Consider the following 22614-nt stretch of genomic DNA (forward strand, 5'->3'; position numbering starts at 1 on the left):
TCTGGGATTCTGGGTGTCCTATTCATAGGGACACATTCTTGCGGCTAAAACAGTGCTTCTAGGTTGTCTGCTCTGAATGAAAAGGATTTTCCAAATGTGTTTTCATAATGAGTGTTAGGATTTGGGCATCTATTTTATCCAAACTGTGAAAAGCCAATGGTAGCAATTCAACATTCTATCAATGATCTAAGTGACATGCTTACTTTTTTTCATAGAAACATTGTGGAGGAACACTCTTTAAGCGACTCTCTTAATGCCAGGCTTATTTTTTATTTCAACGTTTATTTCAATATACCTTCCCCCATGTGAAACATGGCTCCTTCCCTTTCCTCCCATCATGTCAATAAAGCTGTGTCCATGTCAGATAACAAGGAAACTGGGCTGTTTAGAAGCAAGGAATAGAGAGGCTTTCTGCCGGATAATTGTGGTGGCTCGGAAGTTCCCTGAGTTACTCTTGGGGGCGTTGAATTGTTCATTTCTCTGTGTCTCCAATAAAAATGTTAGCAACCAGAGGGCTCATCTTTCTCAGATTTACCTCCTCTCTCCCAGGTTGTTTTGTGCTTTTAAAAAACTGATTTCTCTGTCCGTGTCTGTAGCAGATGTTGCTTTATTGCTTGCTAACATTATGCTAACATTACACTTACAAAACAGTCTGTGGAGCCTGACTTCTGTCAACACAGTCTACGGGTTACAGCACAAGCTGGGAGATTTTTCCCAGCTCTAGTCAATGACTCCCTTTAGGCAAGTTGCCTAACTTCATCAGTTTCCACATGTAGACATGGGGCTCCATGATAATATATAAGCTGAAGCCTTTGGAGGAAAGGCCACATTTCTTGTTTCTCAAAATTTCTCCTTGCAGACATATTAAAAGTCTTCTGACTTTTCAGACAAGAGAAAGACCCGTCATTTAAAAATGACCTTTCCTTGCTTAGCGGGTCAAGCATTTTTTTTAGACTCTTGCTTTTTAAATACATCTTTGTATCTCAAATATACAACTGTCTCTTTTGAAACTTTTAAGTATTTTCCAAACCTTGAATGTGTGTGGACTCAAAGACAGATTATCAAGGTATCATTTTGGAGATAGAATATATTGCCAATTTATTTTACTAATACATATATAACATTGTTGTACAAGAACCTTGCTTGTCCAGCTGAGCAAAATGAATTGTTTCTTCTTTGCTTTAAGGCTAACAACTGAAGTTCAAGTCAACAGTCTTTAAGCACAATCCAGGGCCAAGAATAGTGGAGAAATAATGACAAATGAGGCATGAACTCTTCCCTTAAGGAAATGATGATCTAGGAGCGGACAGGGACTTGTAAGAAACTACAGTACACAGTCACAGTTAATAAGGACTAAATTAAAATGCAGATTTGCTCTGAGCCAGTGATGGAGACCACTGAGACAGGTGAAGACTTCAAGAATACAATGACTTTTAAGGTGGATCTTAAATGAACACTTGAATTTCAATACCTAAAGCAATGACTAAAGACTTAGAACCCTGAAGGAAGTAGTGATTCTTGGTTTTAGAAATTCTGTTTTTTTGACATGCTGGGCTATTTTTAAGTGCTAAATGTTGCCATTGTTTATCGTATACTACTCTCATTTCCAAGTTATTGAAAATCTGTAATTCAAATCATTTACATCTTGAAATTATTACTGCAGTTAAAAGTTCAAATCAAACAAAAGTACATTTATTTAGAAAGGCTCTTGACCACATTCCCTCACCTGTTTGAAACTCTTCCAAGATATTTTATTGTTGCTTTAATTTCCATTTCCAGGGTTTATGTTTATTAGTCTCTTGCATTTCCTTCCAGAGGATAGGAGCAGCTAGGGAAAAAGTAAAAGTGCTTGATGGAGGATTAGAGGAGGAGGGAAAGGCATGCCCCAGGCACAGTTCCAAGCCTTTCCCACCCTCCCCATCCTCACCTCCCCAGCCTAACCTTCTCTTTTGTCCTCAGAATTGAATTCTCTTGGTTAGAGCCATTCTGTGAGGCTCTAACTCTTCCCCCCAGGATGATTTATGTTAGTCTTCATCTTCTTCCCCAATCATACTTCTAGGGAGAATCCAGCTGAAGGGAGGGGAAATCTCAGGCCTGCAGACGGGCGGAATAGCATCTGATTAGAAAGAAACGTAATCAGAGCTCACTGCTCTATAAATGTATCACATGAACTAAATACCAAAATTTCCATGTCTTTGTTTCACTCCAGAATTACAATCACTATGAGGGAATTATTAATATAAATACTTGAGGCACTGATAGTACTCTGTGCTCTGTTGAATATGTTTGGGGGAGAGGGCTGAGGGGCAAATATTGGGGACGTATATTGGGACATTTGGGACTTACTTATACTAAGAATTTATTCTTTGTTTATCTGAAACTCACATTTAACTGCAAATTCTGTATTTTTATTTGCTAAATCTGGCAAATCTAAATGGAATTTGGAAACTGCAAGGTCACTGCAATCTTTGAAAGATCAGTTTCCAAACAAGTCACAGGGAAGCCAGATCACCAGAGGATTAGGAGTGAGTGATTATAAGGAAGGGGAGACAAGAATAGACTACTTTTCTCAGAAGTTGGATGCTGAAAGGAAGGAGATGTGTTGCTATTTGGTTTATGTACGGGCCTTTTGGATATGCCCACAATGAGGACATGATTCAGTTAAATAAAGGAACCCATTTGGTTAAGACTAGATATCATCTCAATAGGTTGTGCTGGAGAGTCTGTCAGGAAGCATAAATCTGCCATTTTGCCTTTTAAAATAATTAGCACAAATGTACCATTTCTGATTCTTATGTCCAAATAAAAATTCTATATATTTAATATAATTATAATTAATCCAATTTTACCTCTTCAAATACTGAGTAGAAATTATTTGTTTACCTTAGTAAAAATTTTAAAGAAATAACTGACTGTGTCAAAAGAAACTGAAAAGATAACAACCTGGGAGAAAATGTTTGCAATATACACACATAATGAAAAACATATTTGTGTCCAGAATATATAAAGAATGACTAAAGACAGACAAGAATAAGTTAACAACCCAATAACAAAAAGGGCATACAAAATGAGCAGACATTTAACCAAAGCAGAAACATATACTCAGAAGCTCAACCTTTTTAGAAACAAAGGAAAATAATACTAAATCCACTACAAGATACCAGTTCACACCCACTATATTGGCAAGAACTTGAAGGTCTCTTTAAACGTTGGAGAGAATGTGGAGCAATGAGAACTACGAGCCACTGTTGGTGGGCGTGTGAATTGACTCCCTGATTTTGAAAAACAGTCTGGCATTATCTAGGAAAGTTGCAGGTGTGCATATTCCACTTTCTGTACTCTAGAGAAAATCTTCCTTGTGAACACCAGGAGACATATATAAGAATGTTCCTGATAGGCTGCAAACAACCTGGATGTAAGTCAAAAAGGAAGTAAACAGATAACATGTGGTATATTTATGCAACTGAATACTCTACAGCAGAGAAAATTAATGAGCTACATGCATATGAATGAATCTCACAAACAAAATTCTAAATAAATGAGCAAACCATGGAAGGCATAAAACATTATACCTTCCACATGAAGTTAGAAAACTTGTGAAACTATTAACTATTTTGTTATAGCTAATACTATATATGTGTATATATATATAGCCTTTTCTTTACAGTTTTGCCACTTACATATGTTTTCCCACATGTATATTACTATATGCATATATAGTTTTACTATGTACATAATATTAGTTTTACCATGTACATAATATCACAGTTTTATATATATAAATTGTAAGGAAAAGGGTGAAAATGATAAATGCAAAAGTCAAGATAGTGGCTAACCTCTGGAGTAGGAAATAATTATAGGGAGCTTCAAATAATTAGAAATATTTCCTTTCTTAACCAGATGGTAAACACAAGGGTATAATTTTATTGTTATAATTTATACTTTATATTTCTTATTTTATATCTATGCAATATTTCATAATTTTTCAAAAGAGAAACACATATAAATTCTCGTTATCAAATAAATTTTGCAGAAACTGACTTTGTTCGGATGAAGATTATAAATGTGTAGCATACACGATTTAGCCCTCTTCTTGTCAACATACAGTGAGAGACAGACGTGTCAGGCCAGCATGGGCTTCAAGCATTTGGAACACTGCATACTCAGCATAACTGGGAAGTTGTTGCATCATTGCTAATCACTGGTTTTATAGCTCTGCTTTGTGTTCAAGATTGAGCCTTTGAAAAACCACTCCACCCAGAATGTTAAACAGAATCTCCAAAACATGTTTTTCAAGTGCTATGAGACCCCAAAATTATTTGCCATAATGACAAATGATCCAATGAACACTGAATCCAAAATATTCTGTGATTTTAAAGACTCAGGTGCAGGATTACAGAAAGGGTACAATCAGATTTTCTCCTTGGAATAAGTTTATGTGTAGATAAACTTTATTCCACACCAAGTAGAGTCTATAAAATCTAGAGCCTGGAACTTAACAAAGGTCAATTAATGGGGTCTGACTGGCACCCATCGACTGTTCTCTGTCCTAAAGTAGCTCAGTGAGGCCCCCATGCCTTCTTCTCTGGTAATACTCACCTCTGTTACCATCACCAGGTGTTCCTGTCAACAGATCATTAGCAGCAAGGTCAAGACCCTCTGACAATTGTCTGAGGGCAAGTATACATCTCACTCACTGATTGGTTCAGACTCCAGACTTATATTGGATAAAAGACAATTCATTGTTTTTTGGAGGGAAGGAGGAGCTCTTTGTTTTCTGATATGTATTATTTTAGGGGCTTTTTTTTTTTTTTAACCATTTCTGATATTAGTCTTTAACAGAGAATTATAAATGTCTTATCTCATAAAGATACAAAATATAACTTAATGCTAATTGAAATTCACTAAGAACTATCAGCACACCAAATTAACTTTGCATATTTACCGCTCCATTTTGTTTCTTGTCTCAGAGCTATGTAAGGGAACACTCCCAAACTACTGTGCAAAAAGGACTAGAAACAAGATTCAATTACTAGGCTGTTGTCGTTTAAACAGCCTTTTTTGCTTCTGAGAATATTCACAATCCCTCGTATACTCTCACGATCCATAGCAGATTGCTTTTTAGAACTCACTCTCCTTTTTCAGGTGTCATTTCCTTACTAATGTCAGTAGATTGGTGTCCTGTTATTGTTTGCTTTACTCTACACATATTGCTTGAGTGATTGAACTAGTGCTATCTTCTACAAAGCAAAGTTCATGGGTTTTGTGACAGCAATTCCCCACCTAGGACCAGTCTTAGTTCAAATTTGAGATTGTGGCTATATTCCTGGTGGCTAAAGCAACTAAGATGCAACCTCTAAATAAATGGGGTTGACAACAAGGCCCTGTTCCAGTAGGACTACTACAATAGCAAAAGTTTAAAGATGATACCTCATAATGCAGAATATTTATGAAAAGTTTCTATGTGATAATTTTTAAATAGTCTAATGCAAAAGCAAAGAAAAATGACAATAGCATAAAATCAGAACAGGGAGTTATCATTTATACAGGTATAAATACAGCATCAAGAACTGAAAGGCTATATAGGTCATATTTGTATGGTCACTGGCGAATATGAAACTCGAACCCTCTCTTTTCTAATTTTTCCATTAATTAAATGGGAACAATAACTCCATTCACCTCCTAAGGATGTTGGAAGGATTCATGAGGCAATGCTTGTGAAGCACTCAAAGTTCTTTCAAGGAAAGATTCTATGTAAACAAAACGTTGTACTGTTCTAGCCAACCGTAACCACACTCTGCTTGTTGAAAACTCAACCTCTATACCCCCAAAAGGAGAAGTTAACAATCTAGTACTATACTATTTGTAGTTAGCTTACTCTGAGAAATAGGATGACATAAACAGATGGATAAAATTTAAAGTGTATCTTGAGGTGTATGATATCTCCTTCAATTTTACTTCTTTCTTTCTACACTTTGCCTGCATAAATATTATTTTTAACACCAAAAACTTATTTTTAATTAGTGCCCTACTTGCACTGTCTCTAACTGCGGTGTTATGGGCAAGATCAAATATCAATCAAGAATGCTTTAGAAAAATCACTGTTCTCATTTGGCTGAGAAAGAGATGTTAGTGAATAAAAATGAGGCTAAGGTGCATGGAAAAAGAAAAGCTCTATCTTGATAAGGGTGAAACTGCCCATGCAGAATAAGAAAACTAAAATGCACACCACCTCAACTGGGGAATAGAAACAGGAGAGAAAGAGACTTATGGTTGGTTCCAGATTCCTGCCCCACAGCTGTGTTTCGAATTGCACCATGGATTTGAGGTCACATCATCTGATTACATGGTCTCATGGTTCTCCTCTTCACCCTCGGGAATTCCTAGTCATAGTGTCTGCCTACATCTAATAGGGTATGGCCATTACTCTATGGGGCCACCATTCCACACTGAGTTTTAGAAACTTTTTAAAAGGAAAATTCAGGGATCTTCTTATAATGAAAATTGCACTGGAAAAGATAGTGTAAATATGATTTCATTTTTTTTAATCTCTGTTAAATATTGCCCTAGTAGGAAGCTCTCCTCCCCCAAACTTTAAGCTGGAAAGATAAAAAGCATTTGTGCAAATGCCAAACAAATTGGCAGCTTACACTCCATTGAATTTATTAATAACTTATTGAACTCCTGTAGTAAGGATTGTGCTTGTTGCTTCAAGCAATACAAAGATGATTTAGCTAAAACCTTGCTCTGAAGATTATATTCCATCAGTGCAGGTGGCAATGGAGAAGGGAGATAAAAAGCTGAAATAAGCACACAAGTCAATATAATCAGGTCAGTATCAAAGAGAAGTACAAACTGCAATGGGACAACTAATGAGGAAGAGATGATATTTGATTGAGGTATAAAGAAAATCTTCATGGAGAATGTGATGCTTGAAATGGACTTTGAAATATGGTTGGAATTTGATAAAGAAAAGATAACAGAAGAGAGAAAAATTGACACAAATGTAGGAAGGAGAAATTTTTATGGTAGATTCAGAGAACTGCAAGCAGCCAAATTTAAATGGAGCATGGAATCCTTATACTGGCATGGAGGATGATGGATAAAAATAGTGGAGGCTAGATTGGGAAGGGCCTTGAAGGTCACAATAAGGAGTAAGAACCGAATTAAAGGGACCGCCAAGGGAGGAGGTCCTTTTAAATTAAATTAAAAGGAGCCTCTAAGGTTTTTGATCAAGAAAACAGCAAGATTTGACCTATGCTTTAGGATAAATAATTTGTCTAAAGTTGTGTAGATTGATTATAGAAGGGGTGCCAGTGAGAAGACGAGCCAGTTAGAAAGCTTTTACAATATTCTAAGAAATAGTAGGGGTCTATACCTGGGTCTAGCAGCAGGCATGAAAAGGAGATGCCACAGATGGAATTCCCCATGAATTATGCTGAGACTCTGAGATGTTTACGCAAGAAGTTTATTGGGGAGTGCACTCAGAAACACTTTCTAGGCGGTGAGGAAGTTAGGATTGGACAAAGAGAAAAGTTAAACTGAAATGTAGTCACTAGACTACTAGAGGACTTGAGCCAATCCCAGATGAGGTTCTGAAGCTGGGATGGCCCTTTAAAGGTCTCCTATTGAAGCAGTGGGTTGGGGCCCTTGTATGCATTAAGTGGACCAGCCATTGGATGCCAGGAAAAAAGAAGAAAGTTTGCTGAAGTGAAATCTGCATGAATTGGCAGATGATCTGATGTGAAGGTGGAAGGAGAAAGAAAAGTCAGAGCTAAAGCCAAGGCTTAGGAACACCCAGGAATAACCTAGAAATGCAGTGGAAGACCTGATTTGGAGGAGAAGGTGACAGCTTCAACTGGGGACATACTGGCACATTCCTTGTTTTCTGGAATGCCATCTCTAAGATCATGCCCAGGGGGGCTGTAGAGCCTGCAGTATATCATACTTGTGCCCATTCAGGTACCTTACTGAAAAAGAAAAGACAAAGATAACTTGAGTCCGTATTAACAGCACGGACAGCACTGGAGAGTACAAAAGGACAGATGAATCCAGATAGACATGGCATAAAAATTTTAAAATAAAAATTAAATTATCTCTATTTGTAGGTGATATGATGGAATCCCTGGAAAACCTTAGCTATTCAGTGATAAGATGAAACAATAAAATAATTCAGTAAGATATCAGGATACAAAATTAACATATAAAACTCAGTGGCCTTCAAATATACAAACTATAGCCAATTAGAAAATATAATGTTTTGCAAGAGTCACAAAAAAAAGATAAAGTAATTAGGAGTAAATTTAACAAGTAATATGTGAATCTTACATGAGAAAAATTTTATAGCTTTAAATTACTCCTGAAAGACATGAAAATAGACTTCAAAAAATGGAAAGATTTCCCTTTCTCTTGGATAGGATGGCTCAATATTATAAAGATATCGATCAGTTCTCCTTAACTTAATATATATAAACTTAATGCAATCTCAATAAAAATACCAATAAACTTTTGCTGGAGTTAGTCAAGTTGGTTCTAAAATTTATATTAAAAAAAAAAAAAAGACAATCAACTTTCAAGAATATCTAGGAAAACCCTGCAAAAAAAAAGCAATGTAGAGACAGAGGACTAGCCATAGCAGATTTAAAGCATACTATAAGGCCTCTATAATTAAGAAAGTGTTATACTCTAATATGAATAGAGTGAATAGAGACAGATCATGAAATAGAACCATGAAATATATGATAAACGTGATGTCACAAATCAGTGGGGAAAATAAAGACTTCCTATTAAACAGTGTTGAAGAAAATGTGACCCTATTTAGAAAAAGATAAAGCTAGATCCACACACCAGAATAAATTTCACATATATTAAAGATTTAAATGTAAAACATGAAATAATTCAAGTAGTAGAAGAAAACATGGGTGACTATCTTTATAATCTGGTGTGGGGAAAACCTTCTAATTATGATTCAAATCCATACATGAAAAAATGCATTGATAAGCTTATCTAAATAAATTTTTCAAAAAATAACTTGGCCAAAAAAAATTTATAAGTGAAATTAAAAGACTAATGACAAATAAGGAGAAAATATTTGAAGCCTATATCACAAATAAAGACCTAATCTACCTAATATATTAATATCTGTAAAAATGAAAATGCCAGGAAAGAAATAAACAAAAACTTAGGGTGAAATGAGCAAAAGATAAATAGTTCACACACACAAAGTAGAAAGGGTCACAGATAAACATATGCAAAGATGTTCAACTTTCCTCAAAATAAAAAAATACGAGTCAACACTACAGTAATTCTGTACTGATGTTCTCTCTCACCTATCAGATTGGCACAGATTCAGAGGCTGACAACACATTCTCTCACATCTTGCTGGTGGGAATGGAAAATAGGATAAACCCCATGAAGGAGAATTTAGCAATCCTTAACAAAACTACATATGCATCTACCCTTTGATCCAAAAATTCCATTTCTAGGAATTTATCTCAGAGACACATCTTCAGAAATCCAAAACAACATGTGCACAAGCTTATTAACTGTGAAATTTATTTGTATTATCAAAATACTGGAAACAACCTAAATGCTCATCCCTAAGAGATAGGGGAACAAACTGTGGAACAGGCACCAACAGAGTAGTAAGCAGCTATAAAAAGTGAAGAAGATCTCTATGAATTGCTTTGAAGTGATATCCAGGATATATTTTGTAATGGTGAAATCAAGTTGCAACGAGAATATGTAATATGCTATAGTTTGTGTAAGAAAGATAAACCAGAATTAACCTGTAGATGGTGAGCAGGAACAGAGTGGCAGGGATAAGGATGGGAATGAGACTTTACTGCATTTATCTTTTTTTATGTTGTCTTTACTTTTGAATCATATAGATGTTTTATTTATTCACAAGATTAAATTTAATTTTTAAATGATAAAAGAAAAGCAAAATGCTAAGGTTGAACACAAACAGAAATAAATCAGTATCAAATTGATCATATAACTGTATATCAAATTGATAATACAACAGCATAATGAACTTAATTTAAATAGCTTTTGAAAACAGAACTCAGGCTGCATGTACCCTCTTTGTGAAGTGGTTCTCAGCTGAGGGTGATTTTGCCACTACCCGGCCGCCAGGGACATTTGATGATGTTTACATTCATCTTTGATGGCCACCACTGGGGGTTTGGGAGGGAGTATTGGTATCCAACATCTAGGGAGCCCAGGGATGGCGCTAAACTTCCCTACAACAAAGGACTATCCAGCCCCAAACACAGAGCGTGTTCAGGTTGAGAAATCCTATTTTAGTGGGAGACAGACTGAGGACCAAAAACCAAAAAGTTATGAAGGCATTTTGAGCTTTACTGTAGATCTGTTGTTGGGAGAGGTATTGATACAATAATTCTTTAAAAACATTTGTAAATATTATGGGATAGAGAGAATGAACAAATTTATTCATAGCGTTCAGAACCGAGGTTCTCACTGTGGTAGAAGGAAGATACAAATGTGGAACAGGGAAAGGTAAGGGACCCTGGAATTGCTTAGTATGATCTCCTGGTTTAACAAAAAGGGAAAAAAGGTATCTCCCAGCTTTTCCTACTGACAGGGCCTGAAGTAACAACACTTCAATAGCAATAAGCAGGCTTGGCACCCAGATCAGAGTTTCTAAAGACCACTGTTCACAGAAGAGAACTAGGGCTCCTTGGAGAAGCTGCTGACTCAAGCACTGGGGGACAAGGTGAGCCAGAATATCTAGCTGTGCCAGGAAGCAAGGAAGGGCTCAAAGACCAATGGGGATATATTTCAAAGAACACAGGAGCCATCTTGAAGGAGCTCACGTAGGCCCAATTTGGAACAATTTAAACATGAAAAAAGAATAACAATGTTAATGGTTTACAATGCATTGAATCAAAAAAGAATCTGTGAGCCAATAGTGTTACTCCAAAAAATGGTGAAGTAGAGAAAGCTCTTTTTCACAGAAGAATATCAGCTACAGGAGACATATCAACGTTAGAAAATCACCATTTTGCAACCACCAATGTAATAACTGATTCAGGCAAGATCAGAAGTGGATGCTAACACCTTTGGGGAAGGCAGAAGGCCCAAACAATCTAAAAATGCTATCCCATGTATTACTTATTAGTCACAAAGAAGAAATTCCCTTTGCTATTGCGCTATTCAAATTCACTTTGAAGTGTCTTTTCCTACTGGGCTATTCAAATTTCACTTTGAAGTGTGCCATTAAGCACACTTCAACTTAACCAAAGAATCAAGTTTTACATCACCAGGGTTGGGACAAACTGACGTTATAGGACTCCTGATAGGATGCAAGGAGAAGTATACAGCATCACCTATGTAATATACATGCCCGACGCCCCCAGGCCACATAATGCAGGATTACGGGCTCTGGGTCAGGCCAACTTTGGTTACTATCTCCCCAAGAGGAAATATCTAAGGGCGTAAAAAAGACTAAAGGGACATGATGAAATATTATGCACGATCTTTCATTGGTTCTTGGATTTTTGAAAGAGAGTTTTAAAGGACATTATTGGGACAACAGGATATGGATTAATTGTTACATAGTATATTTATGTTAAATTTCTTTCTTATAAAAATAGTATTGTGGTTATGTAGAAAAGTGTTCTTATTTCTAGGAAATATATGTTGAAGTATTTAAGGCTGAGCTGTCACGATGTCTACAACCTACTTTCAGGAGCTTCTACATATATAGAGGGATAGATGAAATAGATGTGGCAAAATTTTAACAACTAGCACATCTAGGTAAGGGGCATACTACGTCAACTTTTCTACAAATTTGAAGTGTTTTATCTTTTTTTAAAAAGTGTTGAAAATGGACTTATTTGAATCCATAATCAAGAAACAATACATTATTTGAAAACTAGTAAAGGGGAGATATCAAGCATTTATTCTGTCTTCCCTAAAAGAACTGTAAATCGTAGTAAACAGAGTTAATTGGGGAAGTTTCCCTACATAGAAGTCTTCTGTATAATAAAGGGAGTGGAGTCACACCATTTATAACCTCTAATGAATGAATCGGTTTAGGCATAATTATCAATGACAACCAACATGCTAAAAGAAGAAACATCAGAAAGCTTGTACCTCCTGCAGGAAGTAGACATCACCATCTATGAAGTAGTCTTGCCAAAAACAAACAAACAAAAACCTGAATCTGACCAAGCTTCTAGATCTATCAAAGTATAAGAAAAACAGGAAACAGAGGAACAAGGTAAACATCATCGTGAAGATGCAGTCATCCACACAAGGGAAGAGTTTCCTGGGAAACCCACAGGACAAACAATCCAGTTCTTTCCCAATCAAATTACTAGAGGGAAAATTGTGGAGGAGAGTTATAAATTAAAAGAAACTTAAAAGACCTAGCAACCTATTGCAATTTATGGACCTTATTTGTAATCCTACTTCATACAAATGAACTCGTGGGGAAAAAGAAGTGTATGAGCAACAACTGGGAAATGTAAACGTGGCTGGGATGATCAATAATGTTGAGGAATTATTTTTCATTGTTTTTAGATATAATGGTATTTTGATTATGTGTTTTTAAAGAGTTGTTATATTTTAGAAATGTACACTGAAATATTTATGGATGAAATAATATGATGAGGGGGATTTACTTCAAAATAATGTATAAAGAGGTATAGATGGAACAAGACTGTCTATGAACTCATATTTATTGAAGTTATATGAAGCTACATTATACTAATCTCTTTACTATTGAAAACAATTAGATATTTGACTTTATCCAAAATAAAAGATTAATTGAAAAAAATTTTAAAAGACAGCCTGGGAGAAAAAAAGTAGAAGGAGGCAGATGCCCTGCCTTTCTCCCCAGCGTTAATTTAATTCCTACCATGAACCACTTTCTGCTAAAACCTTCACCTGTATTACCCCAGGCAGTCCTCAGAAGTCACATCATTTTGCGGTGGGTATTACAGAGATTGAGCACATATCCCCTGGTGTCAGACCTCCCAGGTTCAAATCTCCATTCTGCCACCACCTGTTGAGCCAATTAGCCTTAATTTCCTTATCTCTAAAATGGGAATGACAATAATATTATCTACCTCATAGGGTTGTAGTGAGGGTTAAACAATGAATTATTTTAAGTAAAGTGCTTAGGACACTCCCTGGTACATAGTGACACAGTGTAAATATTAGTGCCTATTACTAAAAAGAGAACTGCCATAGAGTCTAAGGTTTGGCTGACCCAGAGCCCATCATCCCACACGATGCTGCTTTGAGGATGGCACTTGGGTATGTATATGTGCATCATTTTTGAGTACTCTCTGCCAAAGCTACTTTGTCCACCCTGTTGGGAACATCCTAAATTATATTAAAGTATCAGCAGCAGAGTTTCAGACATGCCAAGAAAGAAATGTGGGAGTTAATAGAATCTTATACCGTAACTTAGGTGAACATTCATTTATTCATTCATGCAATACTTATTTACTAATTTGGATCTGCAATAAATACTAGGGATTTAATGGTTAAAATAGATAATAGATACAGCTGCTGTCCTCACAAGTTTACTAACCAGGGGCCATGCACAGAAGTCTACCACACAGCTGGCTAGGAGGCAGAAGATGCCAAGTGGGGCAGGATGGGGGCTAAGCAGATAGATCTGTCCTCTGAGGTCAGCTCAGCAATGGCCACCATGGAGTATGTCACCAACTCAGGCATGATTCTAGAAATCATCAGCGTTAGAAGGTCCAAATCAAGAAGCAGGTCTCAGCTGTGGTGACTCTGCGTGATGGTCAAATATGTGGGAACCAGCTGGGAGCAAAAGGGTTTCCCCGAACTCTGTCCATCCGTGTAAGAATTTTCCTAAACAGTTGAGGAATAGAGGAAAAAAATGCTAACCCTAGGAAGGGAAACTGGCAAGAATAAGAAAGGATATTGGGTTTCAGTCATACGAGCAGGGTCCTAGACCTGAAGGGTCTGTGGCCCCAACCCGGAGAAGTAAGGAGACCATGGCATTATTAAAGTCAGAGCCCAGTCCTGAGGCCTAAGTCATGAAGGATGGAGACAGGGGGTCCTGCACCATAGCAGCTGTTTGAGGGCTGAGTATGGCCCTTTATCTTACACTGTTTCCCCAGAACCACACCCTGACACAAGAATACCTGTATGGGTGACTTATTAAAAAATTCTCTCAGGACAAGCCAAGAAGAGAATGAAGGAAACAGCAACAGGGAAGAAAAAGAAGTAGTAGCAGCCAAACAAGGGTGCCACTGCAGGCAAAGTCCCAGAAGGTAGATTCAGCTGGATCCTACACAGCTCCTGGAGACTGTATTTTGCCCCAGAGTTTGTCCCAACTAGAGGCAAGTAAGCTGGGCTTTTCTGCTCCTACAGCAGACTCTCCCTAGCTTCCCTAGCTTTGGGCTTCCCCCAAGGAACCTAAGCTCCCAGACACTTGCAGCTTTTTGTACTTGTGGCCAAAATGGCACTGGTGGCCCGAGAGCTGGCCTCTGAAGACAGTTTCAAGTGTGGGCTTGTCAAAGCAAAATAACACAGAACTCAGGAGAGGAACACGTAGACAGTTAAAAGTGTTCTGCAGAGCTCTGGGCAGAGTACCAGTAACGCCCACCTCACACCTATACTCCAGACTCTGGGTTTAATTATCAGTAAGGAATAATTTGGGAGGACGTCCATGGGCCTAGCCCTTGTGAGCATGCTACAGATCATTAGTGTGCACCTTGCAAATTACTTTCAACTTCAAAATGTAGTAGAGCTAAGCCACTGGCAGACAGGGCTTCTGAGAGTTGACTCAGACATGGACAACACTGGGCCAAAAGGTGCCCGGTACCAGCTCTCCCCTATGCCTGTGGCCCGTAGTGGTCATGCAGAGTGCACTGCTAGCCTCAGAGCCACTGAGAGCCCAGGTTGACAGACTCTGCATCACTACTCTCTCTGCCTCTCTCCAACATTCCCAACCAGCAAGGGAGATGTGTCATCATGTCCTATGGGTAAAATGCCAGGAAGTTTACAGAACCCTAAACATTTTCATAAAATTGGCGTAAAGTTTCCCTAAACTTGACCTCAAAGTCAGTAAGGGAAAAGGCACTTGGCTTACTCGGTCATTCTTCTTTCTGTGTCTCTTGGATGTCTACTCTCTATCTGGGGCCCAGTCATGGGTGCTGGATGATCCCAAACCTGTTCCCCAGACACTCAGATTTCTTCATTCCTTCCATATCCATCTCTTGAAGCTGGATGCTGTTCCTGACCTTCATTGTCTCCTATTATATCAGCAGTGCCTCACTGCAGACCCGTGGAACTTTTGTATTAGAAGTTAGGGTAATCCATGATTACAGCAGAAGAATGAGAATATGCTGGTTTGTGTGTATTCGTTGAGGGATAGGGAGAGGGTGGTGGTGTCAATACTGGAAGGCAAAGGAAAAAAGATTGTCAAATTTAAGAGTTACCAACCAGAGCAGAGCCATAGATGGACTGCGCAATAATACCTCAGGAGTGCAAGGCAGGAAGGGAGACGGAGACTCCCAGAACAGAAAGGGCCGAGCCAAAAATTATAGTCATGAAGACACCAAGGCCGAGCCATAGAGGAGATCCCATAGGCACCCAAAAAGGTGGAAACACTGTTCAAAAAGCATCCCTCATAGCCTTATCAGTTTTTCCTGCTGTATAGCAACAAGGAAATGTGGTACTATTTCCTTTACCTTAAAAATCAAGGTATCTATAAGAAATAGCTTCAATCCCTTAACCTCAACACTGAGCAACACAAAAGACTTTAGATTGTTCTACTTGTTCACCAGTGACTAGAAATGACATCATCTCCTCTACCTGTATGGCCAAGATTCCAGAATCAGAATCACTTTGGTCAGTCATGCTACTTCTTGAGAAGATTATGGTCATAATATAACATCCCTACAAATGCAAACTAGATTTATCTGTTTTTATAGACTCATTGTTCCAGAAAAATGTTCAACAAATCATTTATAACTGCCCTTTGACTTTAAGGCTGGTAAATATTTAAGGCAAGACTATTATATACTATAGATCTACCGACGGACATGTGTGCTAGACTGATACTACCAATGACATAGTCTGGTCCAAAAAAAAAAAAAAAAAAAAAACTCAAACCTTAATCTGATCAAGTCTCTAGTCTCTAGATCTAACTGCCACGTTACAGAAAACTCAAAGTTCACAGGAACATGTTAATTTATGTTCCTGAAGTTACATCTATTGTATCTGTATGATGGAAATACTACATAAAACTACATAATGACATACTACTGGACATCTCTTGCCAAATCTGCTTTCTGTGACCTCATGCTGATAGCTTGAAATTGTCCATAATAGGAGTATCTACACCACAGAAAATGACAAGTGCTACAAACTAGAGCTTTTGTTTCCTGAGCATCAGTTGTTAAACATTTACCAGCACACCACTGCCTTAGCCTAGTCCCAAAAATGCTCACAGCCAGCAATACAAGGAGAAAGATGCCAGAGGGGAAGTAGGAGAGGAAAAAAGGCAGTGGTCGTAACTGACTGCAGTAAAAATATATTATTTTGCAATTTTACAAAGACATAAGGCCACCACTAGAACCCTTTCCAGGGCTACAGGGTAAGGAGCCCTAAAACATAATCATTAGTTTCTTGATCTGCTTGGCTCATTCAAATCTTGTTCAAATGTCACCTCATCAGAAAGGCCTTCTCTAACCACTCGAGCTAATCACCCTCTTTGTCATTCTCTACCCTTAACATTGTTCTATTTCTCTTCAGAGCACCACCTAGCATTATATTATCTATTCATAATGAATGTAAGCTCTATGAACACAGATTCTGCTCTGTTTTGTTCAGCACAGTATCCCAGCACTAAGCACAGTACCTGGGAGGTGCTCAACAAACATGGGGTGAATGAACTAAACACCATGTGCAATGACATGGAAGGGTGTCCATCAATTATTATAAGGAACGAAAAACACACTGCAGAAAGATACTCAGTCAAGCCTCATTATCCACAGATTCTGTATTTGCAAATTGTCTACTCATTAAAATTTATCTGTAACCCCATAATCAACACTTGCCGCACTTTGACAATCATTCACTGGTATGCACAGAGCAGCAAAAAAATCTGAGTCACCCAATGTGCATCTTCATCTGAGGCTGAACAAGGTGACTCTCTGTCTTCTTATTTCAGCTCTCATACTATAAACGTGTGTCCTTCTCATGGTCTACTTAGTGCCACGTTTTTTGCATTTGATTTTGCTGTTTAAATGGCCCCCTAACATAGTGTAAAAGTGATGCCTAGTGTTCTTAAGCACAAGAATTCTGTGTTTTACAAAGAAAATACATATGTTAGATGAGCTTCGTTCAGGCATGAGTCACAGTGCTGTTGGCCATGAGTTCAAGGTTAGTGAATTAACAATATATATTGACTAAGGTACCTTTAAATAGAAATACATATAAAACAAGATTATTTATTGATCAGCTAACAAACATGTTGCGACCAGAGACTCCTAGGAACCTAACCCTGTATTTTCCCTAGGAGCAGTCATTCACTAATACAGTATTCACAGCAACTTTATAGAATGTAACTATCACAGATAATGAGAATTGACTGCATATAGTATGTTCCATTTGTTTTAAAAAATATATGATACGTAGATAGAGACAGAGATAAATTTGTTTAGACATAGAAAAATATCTGGAAGTGTATATACCAAACTGTTTACAGTGATTGCGTCTGGGGAGCAGAATTAAGGGAATATAAAAAAAGTTTCACTCTGTGCCCTTTCTTCCACCTTTGTATTTTTTCCAACTTTTTTCAACAGGTAATTACTGTTTTGCTAATTTTTCAAACCAATATTTTTTTAACAATAAATTCTTTTTATAAAACCCTCATAAATCTAAGAACTAGAAAAAAGGTCATACAATTTGTAATTTGAACATTTTCATTTTAAAAGAAGTGTCAACAAGGGACTTCTCTGGTGGTCCAGTGGGTAAGACTCCGCCCTCCCAATGCAGGGGGCCCGGGTTCAATCCCTGGTCGGGGAACTAGATCCCACATGCATGCCGCAACTAAGATGTCCACATGCCACAACTAAACATGCCTCAACTAAGACCCAGCGGAGCCAAAATAAATAAGTAAATAAATATTTTTTTAAAAATTAGTGTCAACAAGAAAGTGCAAGCCTATAAATAAATAAAATTAAAATAGACCAGATAAGTGATAGAAGAGGCAAACCGGCATAAGAAAAGATCAACATTTCTTAACCAAATTGCTAAATAAGTACATAAATAAGTAACAAATATCTGTGAGAATGAGCCCGCTTTTAAGCCAGCAATGATGCAAATGAAAGAGAACATGTAAAAAAGGAGAGTCATCAGGTTTGACATAACTTATGAAATCAAAGAACCAAGTCAGAAAAACAAAATAAAATACAAAAGCTTGAAGCAAACAAAGCTATCTAATTCACAATATGGTGAAAATAAATAAGCACAGAGCAAAGGAATCTTCTTGGGTTTGACTCTTTTCAGCACCCTACATTTAAGCAGCTAGAATTTTTTTTATAGTAACCTCCTATTGAACCTTTTCAGAAATATTGGCCCTTTAATAAGAAATATGTTTTTTATTTCCTCCAAAGAAGGAATACAGCATCCATGTTAGCTTAGTAATTCTCTACAAGAGCAGGTTATGTTTTGTACAGTGTTGGGCAAAGAATAAAGACAAGGATTGCTGTTCATTTATTGCAAGAATAAGAGATTCAGGGCATGCATGGGTAGATGGAGAAACAAGAGCTAGCACCCATTCCTAGCATAATGCCTGAGAGGCAAAGGCTGTTCTCTGAGTTGAAATCATTCTTCTTGTTTCATGAACAGAAACTCATGAGGTAAGAAGAACTGGGGTGCTATTTCTCATCTCTTTCTCACAGATAGCAGCAATACAGGACAGCACAGCATTAGAATTGGGTGTTAGAGTCAGAAATTGTTTAACACTGTCATTCCCATCTCCTTGCACCTGCATCCCTCCCCAGCACCACCTCCCAGAAGCTCCTTTTTCCATGGGGCTCCCTGTAAGATGTTACTTTTAAAAAGAATTCTGTGGATTGAACATTTGGACTGATAGATTCCCAATCAACCCAAGTATAAGAAAATCTAGACAACTGAAAGAGCCGTTTTGGAACCTTTTTCCTGGAAGGAAAAGAGAGTTGAAGGGGTAAATCTCCATGAGAAACCACTGCAGTGTGAGGATGTCACTTGGGAAAATGCCCCTGTAGGATGCTGGATCAAGGGTTTTTACCACCATAGACGTGACTGACATACTTGGCAGTCATCAACCAAAGAAGCCATACAGCTACAATCTGCCCTCTAAAGTCAATATATTATATCACTGTATAATATATCACAGAATAGAAATTAGCAATCTCCAATGAGAGAGTTTTCCAAAAGAGCCACAGGTAGCATGAGTATATGCCTGATCAATGGGTATGAAATTGTACTATATTTCTTTCCCAAGTACATTTGTTTCCTTAAACAGGCAAAATTTCTTTAATTAAAAAAAAAAAAGTTTCCAGGGCATTTACTGCTCCTTCACCGTGAACATTTACATTAATGGTTGAGAATAAAATTTGAGCATTTAAGGAGAGAAAAACATCACTATGCAAGCTAATCTTATGCCAAGCCTGCAGCCAAGCTAAGTGAATTTTAAGTATGGTGGTGACTTCCTCTTCCTTCCCACCTCTGACATATTTCATTGACTGTAGAAATAATTTTTCACTGCATATTTTAAAAACACATAAATAGACAACACTACAGTTCACAGATGAACTAAAGCAAGGCTTCTCCTGGGGTTTTTGTTCTCCATCTTTCTTTATAAGTCTGCAAGAAAGGGGAAAACATGGACCTTAATTAGAACCTGGCCTTGACCATTTTTAGGGCAGGTAAATTCTGGGGAAACCTTCTAGAAGCCATCACTAATAGTAAAACAAATACATTTTAAGAGTTCAGGGTTAACTTCATCTTATGAGCTGATAATAAAAAAATTTTTCTAGGACTGTTTGCCTGAGGGCTTTACGCTTTGTTATTGGAAAATAAGAAACTCTAGAGTCTGAGAAAGGTCACTTGGCTCGGCATGGCGGATACTTTCAAATTCCCTGATTCTAGCTCCCTATAGTTTCTCAATTTACAAATTCATCTATTCATCTCTTTGAAAAAATAAAATGATGCTTCTAGCTTCTCTAGAGTTTTTTGGCAACTGCTTATTTGTGACATTTATCTTTCAGGTGACAGCATTTTTGGCAATAGCATCTTTTTTCTCCTACTGTCCTATCTGTATAAGGTCAGATTGGCCTCTATACTGTGAGCAGGAAGAGCTTAATTGGAACAATATTATTATCCTTTACAATCTACAGAAACATATTTGGCCTCTGTGAAGTGTCATTTTCCTCAGAGAGAATAAGTTGCTTCCTTATTAGGCCCTTTGGAAAAACAGAAATAGTTCTCCTGAACCCTTTGATGTTGGCAAGGCATTCTATCCTGTTACTCTTGAAGCAAAAGAACAGAAGAAACACAATGGCCTTAAAATTTTATTCTAAAATAAACCCCAAAAGTGAAAATCTGAAAAATCATTGAGTCAGTCTCAGAATTGGTAGGCTTCAGAGGAAGAATACCATTGAACCCATATAGGAAGGGATTTGGTTTGTAAGCAGACCGGATCTACCCCTATGTGATCTCCATATGTGAATCTAACATCTTACGGAAAAACCCAAACAAACTTTTTGGCCAACCCAATATCTTGTTTCTTTTCTTTGTAAATCCAATCTTACCCATTCCTATGACTTCAGCTCCTTTTAATACAAAGATGGCACTAGGTCTAGGCAGCCGTATTTCTTGGCTCTCCTTTCCCTCAAAATTTTAGCAGAAAAGCTACAGCCAAAAATTCCATCCTCTCAAGATCAAAATCAATGGAATCACTGGCTTAAAAAATTATTTCAATTCCACTGTTTAAATTCTTCTCAATCTTTTTCTCAACTCTTAGTTCTCTTCATTTCAACAACAGAATTTGTCACCATGCACCCAAGAACTACGTCTCTCTCAGTTTCCCCAGGTTTTTCCTCAATGGTATTACCTTTATCTTAGCCTTTTGATCTTCAGAACATCTGGCTGTTTTTCACTGCCTCTTCTCTTGGCTTCTATGTACAGTATCTTGTCAATTCTTCCTCCTCAGGTCTACTCCTTCCTGTATGTTTCTACCGCCACTGGCCCACTCCAGACACTCTTTATCATATATCCTTATATTACTGGAAAATCCTAATTTGTGGTACTCAATTTACCCACATCTAGCCCCTCCATCCCATCCTTTTTTTTTTTTTTTTTTAAAGCAGTAAAGCTATTCTTTTTTTTTTTTTTAATTATTTATTTATTTATTTATTTTATTTTTGGCTGTGTTGGGTCTTCGTTTCTGTGCGAGGGCTTTCTCTAGTTGCGGCAAGCGGGGGCCACTCTTCATCGCGGTACGCGGGCCTCTCACCATCGCGGCCTCTCCCGCTGCGGAGCACGGCCTCTAGACGTGCAGGCTCAGTAGCTGTGGCTCACGGGTCCAGCCGCCTCGCGGCATGTGGGATCCTTCCAGGCCAGGGCTCGAACCCGTGCCCCCTGCATTGGCAGGCAGATTCTCAACCACTGCGCCACCAGGGAAGCCCATCCCATCCTTTTTTAGTCCATTATACCCCATGCAGCCATCTCTATCTTCCCAAAATTCCATTTTCAGTATTTTGCCCTTGGTTCCCACCTTTTACAGAAGTCTTCACCCAAGTTTAATCATCTACACTAAATCAACAGCAACCATCCATTAGCTGAGTACCCGCAACAAGCATTACCAAGTGCTATACAAATTGCTTTACATACATTATGTATAATCCTCACTACAATCCTAAAAGTTTTGTTTTTGCTATTTTTGTTATTTCCATTTTATAATAAGAGAAAACTGAGCCTTAAAATGAAGAAGCAACTCTTCCAGTAAGGACCAGAGCTGAATCAAAAGGCTCATCAGTTTGACCTGCAAGCCCATGCTTTCCCTGATCATGGAGGTCTCCGATCGCCTAACGGATCTATCTACACTCTCCCAGCCTGCAATTTTCACAGCCTCATCACCTGGCCCACCTGATCTACTCCATCACCACAAACCTTGTGCCCCAAAGGGTGGTGTTAAGGTCATGCACTCTGTAAGCAGCTCGTCTAGGTTCAGCTCCTGGTTCCATGGCTCACCGATTTGGCTAGTTCCAGCAAGTTACTTCACCTCTCTGCACCCCAACTTTCTCATAAATCCTGATAATAGCAGTCATCTCAGCGAAATATTGTGAGATTAAATGAGACAATGCCTCTCTTCACCTGACTTCCCTCTGTTTCCTCTGTCAAGAATGATCTTCTGTCTCCTTTCAACTTATGAAGATGCCACACAAACTCAACACTAACCCTTTAGTAATTAACTTTATCTTACCGTAATATTTTGTGTAGTTACTTAATTTCATTTACATATTCTCACAAATATTGAATATATTTAGAAAATGTCACATTATCTTGCTCTTGATTACATATTACCCTCTGATATTCTTTTGTTCTTCC

The 22614-nt window shown here is 37.8% G+C and overlaps 1 long non-coding RNA gene across 3 annotated transcripts in view; it reads right to left on the minus strand.

Moving 5' to 3' along the window:
* The window catches only part of LOC309666955, a 148288-nt gene that overhangs the window by 63417 nt on the left and 62257 nt on the right, over positions 1 to 22614 (minus strand). The gene's annotated exons all lie outside the window — the stretch shown is intronic.

The sequence above is a fragment of the Balaenoptera physalus genome (genome assembly GCF_965194825.1).
Source record: "Balaenoptera physalus genome assembly, chromosome: 9".
Lineage (NCBI taxonomy): Eukaryota > Metazoa > Chordata > Mammalia > Artiodactyla > Balaenopteridae > Balaenoptera > Balaenoptera physalus.